The sequence below is a fragment of the Pinus tabuliformis genome, chromosome 8 (genome assembly GCF_031772625.1).
Source record: "Pinus tabuliformis cultivar Carrire ecotype Pingquan chromosome 8, CPIR1, whole genome shotgun sequence".
NCBI lineage: Eukaryota > Viridiplantae > Streptophyta > Pinopsida > Pinales > Pinaceae > Pinus > Pinus tabuliformis.
The window spans coordinates 149922766-149932006 of NC_142294.1; positions in this window are offsets into that span (position 1 = coordinate 149922766).

Consider the following 9241-nt stretch of genomic DNA (forward strand, 5'->3'; position numbering starts at 1 on the left):
ATTTTTAAATTATAAATATTTTTATTTAAATTTAATATTTAAAAAATTATAATTATTAATATATTATTTTTTCAAATACTAAATATAATGTCAAAAGAGTAAACAATCAATATTCTTCAATTTTGTTATCACATCAATTTTATATTTGAACTTAAACAATATTCAAAATACCCAACACTTCCCAGTTATAAAAACCAAGTATAATAGCATGATTATTTGACTTTTTATCTACAATACTTAATATAAAGTTGGAAAGATGAAAGGAGTTAATTTAATGCAAGAGTTTTAGTTTGTAATGTTTGTCTTATCCTTAAATGATTGGTTTTCTAAGCAAATGCGAAAAAAAATTAAATTTTATTACATAAACCTCAACCATATATTTGTATTCAAATATGTATTCAAACAATACTAACTGAGCATGGAGCTATCCCATTCACATCCATGCAATAACAAGAGCAATACCATTATTTTTTCATATTGTTCCCTAGCACAAACCAATGCAATATCTTTTCATCAACTAATGGTAAGAAACCACTCACAGAATATTGAGAGTGAATCTCAACTTTAAAATGCTTATAAAGGGTTGAAGCAATACAAATAGATGATTGCATATGGAACTTAAAAGGATATCTTAATTCAGGGAAGAGATTGAAGCATGTGGGTTCAAATTTACTTATCTTTCTGAGTCTATTACTCCATAAATTATGAAGAATATATACTTCTTATTTTCTCTATTAAAATTCTTGATCTACTTTATTCCTTTTCTAAAAAAGGTTTTCAACCTTTCCATATTTATTCTTTGACGTTCTGGGCCAAAACCACATTTAACCAAATGATATTCTTCCTCTCACTTACAAAGTCATATACATTTTCTATAAGTAGCTATCCAACATCGTGTCCCAAGTATTCATGTTTGTATTCAGGTTGGTATACATGAGACCACATAAAATATAATAAAATGTATGTTGCAACAGAAAATTTAGAGGTAGATAAATAACAAATCGTGATAAGAAAGAAGCATTAGAAGGGGACAAAGATTTACTTAGAGCTTACCAAAAACCCCCCACACAACTCTCTAGCTACATAGATATATATCTATCTAGCTAGTGAACAGGTGGCTTATATGATCTTGAACACTATGCCCGAACCATCAGCTACCACGTTCACCCTTCCTATGTGAATTTCACATGGGCTGTCAGCCCTAACTTCTTGAACAGTGGGGATTATTCCTGCAGATCGAATGGTGAAGGCACTGTTTACAAAACCTAGCCTTACCATTCGTCAAGTATATATTTCCTTCATTCGTCCCGCTTAGTGCATTGTTTGGTCCGCCGAAAGTCATGGTGAGTAATGACAAAGGGACGACAGCTGGAATTTACCGGCTATCGTAGCAACAACTCCCCTTCTACTGCAAGGTACTCTTCCTATAGAAATGCTATGTTTGATTCTCAATATCTCTGCGGTGTTTATAATTTTTCTTTCCTCTCTCGTTGGTTTGGTTGATTATACATATTGTTACCATTTCCCGATTTCATCGATCATTTCCTAACGCTCAGGTTCTGAAATTGACTATGGCTTTTTTTTCGTTGCTTTTATTTTTTCATAATTGTTACTTTGAAGTGTTGCTAACAAGAAGGAATATTATGTGTGTGCACCTTGCTCATCCACCTGGAAACGCAACATCGCTTCAGCATCTAGGGTAGCCCAAAGTCATTACTTCGTTCCCAGGTAAAATTTGCATTCTTCCTTGGTTTAAAGTTATTATTTCAACGATAAGTTTAAGTTTAGGGCTATAGTGTAGTGTCTTCAGTGAAATGATTAGCATGGCTCACGTCAGTTTCTAGTGTTTTCATTTCGCTCATATGGGTTGCGTTCTTGGTCCCATGGACCTGTATCTTTAGTATTTTTGTGTGGGTGGGTTATTTATTTTTTAGTTTTATGGGGTTCCATAAGAATAGGGGATAACATAAACACTTTTCATATCCCTGGGTCCACTGGGTATTTTACAGATTTTAAGGAACTTCAAATTGAAATTGGCCTCTCTATAAATCAGAGGATTAATGAGCGGGTGACGGACATCAAGCATAGGAGGATGCGCTCTTCGGAAAAGACGAAGCATCATATATTCATTGAGGAGACGCATGTTATTGCGAGAATTACTCACTTTTATCATGGTAAGTTTAGGGAGGCCATTGAAATTGAAAGGAGGCAAAGTAATCTAAATAGGGATGACAGCTAGAAAATTAGCAGTTTTTGGTTCCTTGCCTTTTCCTCTTTTCTTTTTTCCTTTCTTAATTCCTGTGATTGTGTCAATTTCTTTGTTTTTTCTTTGTATTTTTTTTCCTTGATTCCTTACAAAAAAGACTTGATTTTTGTATCCTCTAATTTCTCCCCTTAGGGTTTATTGGTTCCTCTTTGGTCCCTTTTCCTTTTCTTAGTCTATTTTGTCCCTTCATTTGATTTCCCTTTTTATTTTATATTTTTTGTTATTTAACTTAATTTATTTTTATTCTTATTTTCAACCTTTTCGCTTTGGTAAATTTTTAATATTTTAGGATTTCTTATTTATTAATCTTTGTAATTAAAATAATTATGTCACATTATTCATAATTAATTTTACAATTCTTCTTATAATTGATAAACTATCTTGATTTCCCTTTTTATTTTATTTTTTTGTTATTTAACTTAATTTATTTTTATTCTTATTTTCAACCCTTTGGCTTTTGATAAAATTTAATATCTTTTAGGATTTCTTATTTATTAATCTTTGTAAGTAAAATAATATGTCACATTATTTATAATTAATTTTACAATTCTTCTTATATTTGATAAAGTATCTTAGGCTCCAAATTGAGGATTGGATAAAAATCTCATCATTATTTCAATATAATCTTTATATATATATATGATTTTTTTTTCTTAATTCTTAGTCAAGGCAAAAGCAACTTCTTATTATGAACTGAGTAAAATCTTATCTTAATTTCAAATTTATATATGTAAATACTATTAATATTTGTATAGATATATTTTATTTGATTATTTAAATTATTGAGTAAATAATCCTTCTTTTAATTTACCAAGTCAAAAGTAGTTGTTTCATTTTAGCCGTTGGAATGATTTGTCTCTCTATTTAACCCATTGCCATGATCTGATTCTTTATCTCAAATGAATCTTGATGTGATTATCACCTAAAAATATTTCTTAGAAACTAAATATGGATCACAAAGCCTAAATTCGATCATATTTATATTAATTAATTACTAATTAAGTAATAAATTAGTTTAAAAATTAATTAATTAAATTAAATTTAACACTCTCCCTTTCTTTCTTTCTATCTATTCATTAAATCAATAAATTAATTAAATTTATTTGTTTATTAAATTAATTCATTAATTAATTGATTATAAACAAATTAATTAATTAATTCAATTCATTCCTTCCTTCCTTTAACTAATTAATTAATTAATTATTTTTTGAATTATTATTGTTAAATAAATTATTAAATAAATAATAATTATAATTAACAATCATTACTATAGACTTTCAGTTTATATTAACAATATTGTTGTATATGCTATTATCCACAGTTACTAATATAATATGATTATGGTAATTTACATGTAAAAAATTAATTACATACATACTAGAGCTAAATTAATAACATTATTATTATTAGAATATGAAGTGTCCTCATTAAAAAACTCAATGAAAATTTCTTACTATTTATCTTTCAATTCTCAAACACCTCATTTAATTTAAATTTCTAAATCGTAACTATATTGTGTAATATCTATATTGTGCAGTATCGTCTGTGTTATTTGTAAACTTAGGTTCCGTTTAGTATGTGTTATCTATAAACTTAGGTTTTGTATAGTATCGTCTGTGTGATTTTTAAATTTACGTTCTGTACGTATTTTTCCTCCTCTATCTATCATTTCTTTTCCACGCATTAGATTTTTAGTTGTGAACAATGGCCGATGGCAGGCAGTGTGACTATTGCCCAACTCCTTCATGGTTAACATCATGATCACGTAGATGATCACGGTACTTACAAGACCGTAGTATAATCTCGAACAGCGGTGAACTCAGAGATTTCTCGTACTTCGGTGGCGGCCTTTTTTATGACTATGGGCTACGAACTTATTAGTGAACATAGACCAGCACCGTACCGGGAGACAAATTTCCCTCGATTGCTTGCAAGGTTTACAAAGCAAGGGTATACGTAGATTCCACGACACACCAAATTATTGATAACTGCCATTCACCCACATTTTTATCAACCAGACAAGTACGCACATAGCACTAAACCATCCATCAAACATACATAGACATCTTTCTTACACTGTATTTCACTATCTCTTAGAGGGATATGAACAGAATTGATATAATAAAAAAAATGAGAAGAGTTACTTCAATGAGTAATTTGGCATCGTGAGTGTTTATTATTAAAATATAATAGTTTTGTATTTATTATCAAAGTATATGATTTTCTAATTTATAGATTTAGATTATTATGGTTTAAATTAAATACTTAGTTTATCAATTTGATTTTCTAAAATGTCAAAAGGATAATAACAAATATTTTAAATTTTGTTATATCAACATTATTTATATATTTGCATTCAAATATATTTAAATAATTGCTAAATATTAAGTAATTATGTTCTGCAATTTAGCAATTAATTAATTATGTGGAGTTATCTTATTCACATCTAAATAATAACAAGTTCAACAACATTTTATCTTTAGTATTTTTTAACCTATGCAATTCTATTTTTATCACTATTGAAGATGTTAAAAATTAGGTAATATGGAGTTACTTCATTCACATCTAAAAAATAATAAGCTCAACAACATTCTATTTTTAGAATTTTTTAGCCTATGCATTGTCATTTTTTATCACTTTAAAAACTAGGTAACGAACCACTCACATGGTATTGAGGGTGAACCTCTACTTTGAAATGCTTGTATGGGGTTATATAACAACACAAAAGGTTATTGTACTTGCAACTTGGAAGGACACTCTATTTCTATAAATTCCTAACACACAACTATTCATAATTTCCTACCAAATTCGCTGAAATATGTTTATTGAAGTGATTCATAACTTTCTTAGTGTCACCACTTTCACAACTTCCACCCAAACATGCAATAATATATTCAATTTTTTATATGTGGATCATCGTGCATATAGATGCTAATAATATTTGATCAGAGTGGGTCAAAGGGTGGTTGAAAGAACGTCTACAAAAGTTTGCTAGTATATATGGTGACACGAGGGCACTAATCAACATTTAATTAAAGTGTAGTCTACCTAATAAATGAAATGATGATGATGTTTCTTATATGAATTTGATAATACAATTTCTGGAAAGATTGTGATTTCCTATTATTTAAAATGTATTTTTTTTTTCCTAAATGATTTCAGCTCCCTAAAAAACTCCTAGGGAAAATGATCTTTCTTATTTGAATTTGATAATAAAACTTCTAGCAAGATTGTGATTTCCTATTATTTAAAATGTATTTTGTTTTATTCCCTAAATGATTTCAACTCCCTAAAAAATTCCTAGGGAAAATGATCTTTCTTATTTGAATTTGATAATAAAATTTCTAGCAAGATTGTGGTTTCCTATTATTTAAAATGTATTTTTGAATGCCTGAACAATTCAACTCCCTGAAAAATCCTAGGAAACTTATAATCAGTAAATTAAATAACTTAAAGTTATGATCATTAAAAATCTTGATTTTAAACAATATTGACTAAAATGTGAGTCATTTCATCTATTAAATAGACTAAACATTAACCTAAATTTATGACCTTATATAGGATGGAATATGTAACCTAGTGAGCATTCAAACTCATTCCTTAACGGGTGCTTTGCAAATTAAACAATTTAAATAAATTAAAGTTATGATTCTTAAAAATCTCAAATTCAAACAAAAAACACAAAAAACACAATTTCATTTATTAATTTAAACTCATTGATGAACACCTAAATTCCTTTGGAGTTGTCTATAATGCGACTTTTGGAGATTCCGGTGACGGAATCCGGCGGAAGAAATTGAGGTTAAATCTTGATTGTTGCAGTTAAAATGGTTTTTTAACTGCATATTTGGATTCAGCACCCTGAAAAACCCCTGGGACGCTTTCATTGTGCAGAAACTAGCTATCAAACTTGCGATTCCAATAAATTCCTGCTGGATTTTGACTGGAAAAACCTGCCGGAAAAGCTTTCAAAAGTCGCATTATAGACAACTGCAATTCCTTTCACCCTTGATTTTATAATTCCAATAAGATATAGGAATAAGTCAATTTGCATGGGAAGGATGGATGACATGCCTGGATGGATGGAGGAGAGATGGTTGGTTGGAGTAGCCCATGATAAAGAAGACTCAACTTTCCCACAAATTGAAGTTATATATAGAGAAAATCGGAGTTTTGGCCGGTCGACTAGGGTTTGGTACCAATCTGGGTCGAAAGTGGCGATAAAACGCATGGAAATGGCCTCCTTACCTTGCTTACTTCCAGTTAGAGAGACCTGACAAAAGGCGGACCAGACCCAACACTTTACCGAGAAACAAACTTCGCCGAGTTTATGAATATGTTGGCTTCCAAGGAGTACAAAGCAAGGGCATTCCTAGATTCCATAACAGTTCAGTGCCAAGGCACATCAAATTAGTCACTGCACCAACTGACACAATCTTTCACCCAGATTTTCTGGTTCATGTTTCTTTCCTTGTATCAATCACACGAGCACGGATGTAGGACTAAACTATCTACATCAATCAGATATCGGCATCTTTCGTTACAATGTATTTGGCAATCTGAGTCCGATATTACTTTCAATGATATCAAATGCATTCAGAATTGCTTTTGTTTCTTAATTAAACAAGTTTAGCATTGGTGAAGGGGTGAAAGACTCATGATGTGTACTTCATATATTTTTTACATGAAAAGAGTTAATATAATTATGAATTATAAGTTTTAATTTAGAGAATTGTTTATTCCTTAAATGTTGATGGTTTGTATTTATAGAGTTCGATTATTATAGTTGAAGTGATTAGTTTATAAACTGATCAACCTGATGTTATATTTTATAAAACCATAATAATTTTTTATTTTCGGTTTTTAAAGTTTTTATAATATTTTTTAAAAATTTACATTAAAAATATTTATAAAAATTACAAATTAGTTTTCTAATATTTTTTTTTTTTTTAGGAAAAACTGAATTTTTTTAATCCTCTGAGAATTTTCGTCTACAATTTTAGTTAATTTTAGTTACTTTTAAAGGTATTTTATATCTCCAAAAAATTTAAAGATAGATATTACTAAAAAATTACAATGATAAATTTAATAATCACTTAAAATTAAAAATTATGTATTTTTTTATCTCCAAAAAATTAAAGATATATATTACTAAAAATTTACAATGATAAATTTAAACACTTAAAATTAAAAGCTATGTATTTATAAATTTTATGTGTTTATACATAAATTATTCAAATATTTAGACATTTCCATGCAATTTTTTATTTAATTTCTTTTTAAAATAAACATTTTAAAAGCTCAAAACAATATACATATATTAAAAAATAAAGATAAATGTCTTATTTTGGAAAATTATAAATTAAATAATATAATTATCTAATAATTATAATTATATTACTACATAAATTTTAAAATATTAATTTATATATATATATATATAATATATATTATATATACACTTTTTCATGAGTGAGGCAGCACCAAGTAGCAACGCGCATATTACACTTACTCAATTATTTTCTCAAAATGTCTAAAAAAAGCAAAGAAATAACAAATACCATCTTAATTAATTATGTGGAACTATCATATTAACAACAACAACAACAACATTCATTTTTCACAACGCAACTTGTGCCATGTCATTTTTATGACTCTACTTTGATTAAAACTGAAGGTAAAGATTCAGGAACCACACACACAGTATCGAGGGTGAATCTCCATTTTAGAATATTTATGCAGCTGTAAGAAAAAAAAAGAATAATTATAAATGAAGATCTCATTCCAGAAGATCAAGAAGAATTAAGAAAGGATTTCAAAAGGTAAAAGAAGCTAGGAAGGAAGGAAATGGGCAATAATCAGAAATAGAAAAGTCGTTATTCAAGATAGAAAACCAAAAAGATAGTAATAAATAGCAATTCAACATGTTCCAGATTCTTTCTAGAATTGTCGGGGCTTTCCATGGAACAAAGGCCCCAAGCTAAGTTGGATCTCGAATGATGTTGATATTATTTTGCTTGTTGAAACTTGGGAGCATGAAGAATCTAAGGTCCCTAACATATTTGGCTTTGCACTATGGTCTACCTGGAACAAACAATCCTCCTGTAGAGCATTGGGGGTATAGGTTCTTACATTAAGAAGAACATCTCCCCCCGTGCTAAGATTTTATAAACGACCTTAACAACCATTAAAGTAGGATAGAGATTACTGACATTAATGCCAAAGACACACTAGCAATCTATTATTTGGCACCCCCCCCCCCCCCACCCCCATCAATTATAACTTCTATAAGAAAAATACACTAGAAAAAACAATCCTTACAATTGTTTAGAGAATGATATTTCTAGCCTAAGGAACGAATGTAATATCCTTTTAATGGGTGACTTTAATGCTCGAACTTCAAGCAACCAAGCTATTCTTCTAAGAAATCATTCCAACCCTAATCCTCTTTAGTTAGACGAAGACCTTACTCTGGCTAAGTCGGTACAAAAGGAGCTCTGAAGACCTTGGGGATAATTTGTTTGGGTCAAGCTAGTGAAGCTCTGTAGTGCATAGGATCTCATAATTTGCAACATCCAAAGAAGTGGCCCAATTCTAGCCAGATGATCTGCATCCATGGGCTTGGTACAACGTGGTAGACTATGTTATTTTGGATCTCCCTTTATACAATGAAATAATAAATTTTGACATCTTAAATGACCACGACCCTTACTCTAATAATAGGCCTTTACTTATAACTCTCAATTTTTTCATGCATAGAGATCCCATAGAAGATAATCCTTATAGCCAAAAGAAATTAACCTTCGAAAGAAATAAAAACGATCTCTTTATAAATGAATTAAAAACTAATTTTCTTCCTTTATCTAGTATAGACAACATAGAAGACCTCTATCATAATTTTACTACAACCCTCCACATATTTTAATTAAAAGTTTTCAAGTAATAAAAAAAAATAGCAAATTAACCCATGGTATG